This window comes from Nematolebias whitei, chromosome 6, assembly GCF_014905685.2.
Source record: "Nematolebias whitei isolate Nwh7 chromosome 6, NemWhi1, whole genome shotgun sequence".
Taxonomy (NCBI): Eukaryota; Metazoa; Chordata; class Actinopteri; order Cyprinodontiformes; family Rivulidae; genus Nematolebias; species Nematolebias whitei.
In genome coordinates this window covers 45,534,727-45,535,906 of record NC_056503.1, presented here as the reverse complement: position 1 = coordinate 45,535,906, position 1,180 = coordinate 45,534,727, and positions in this window count along the sequence as shown.

The following is a 1,180-nucleotide window of genomic DNA, read 5'->3' as shown; positions in this document are numbered from 1 at the left end:
TGGGTATTTCAGACCTGGATCTATAGGTATTTCAGACCTGGGGTCTACCTGTTAAAAACAGGTCTCTCTTGTAAATGAGTCCTCGAGGCTCAGTGAGACTAACCTGTCTAAATAAAGGTCGAATTGAACTGAATAGGTCTTTCAATCATGGGACCTAAAGGTCTTTCAGAACTGGGATCTATGGACATTTCAGACTTGAGACCTATAGGTCTTTCAGGCCCATGTTTAGACTGCCTTCAGACCTGAACCTTGTTAGGAAGCAGATCTTTGGTCTCAGTGGAGTTTTTCTTGTTAACAAAAAATGAGAAAAGATCTCTTTGGTTGACCTTTGACTTTTCATGTGGCTTAGATGATATTGCCTTTAAAGGTCAAAGGTCATGATGACAGAAATGGTTCTCCCGATTTTCTGACGCCTCAGGAATTCCTGTTCAGTTTTATGTTCATCATTGATCTGGTTCTGTAGAACTGAGCCTGCTTTGTGTTTCTGGTGTGAATGTGTTCCTTGTGTCTAAAGCCGTCCACTTCCTGAAGTCAACCAGGCAGACCAGGCGGGGCACCAGTGAGCTTCAGAGAGACCCTGATGATTAATCATGTGATCACTGATAAATATCAAATGCTTATTTAATAACTTGAAAACATTAGTTTTGATTATGTAATAATTAGTAAATATTTTGTGTTTATTTAATATTTAATAAATATTTATTTTAATTTATGCAATCCATAATAAATACAGTATTAGTTGTTTATGTGCAATCAACAATATTAATTGTTTATGTAAAAATTTGTAAATATTAAATTTATTTATGTGATCAATAATAAAGATTAGTTGTTGTTTATCTTATCATTAATAATATAAGTTGTTTATGTAATAATTTGTAAACATTAAATTTATTTATGTGATCAATAATAAAGATTAGTTGTTTATCTTATTATTAAGTTGTTTATGTAATAATTTGTAAATATTTATTTTAGACAATAATTAGCAAATATTAGTTGTTGTTTATATGATAATTAATAAATATAGTTGTTGTTTAAGTGATAATTAGTAAATAATAGTTTTTTGGTTATGTAATAATTAGTAAATATTTTGTTAATATTATAATTAGAAAATGTAAATTTTTGTTTATGTGATAATTAGTAAATAATAGTTATGTGATAATTAGTAAATATTAGTTATTGT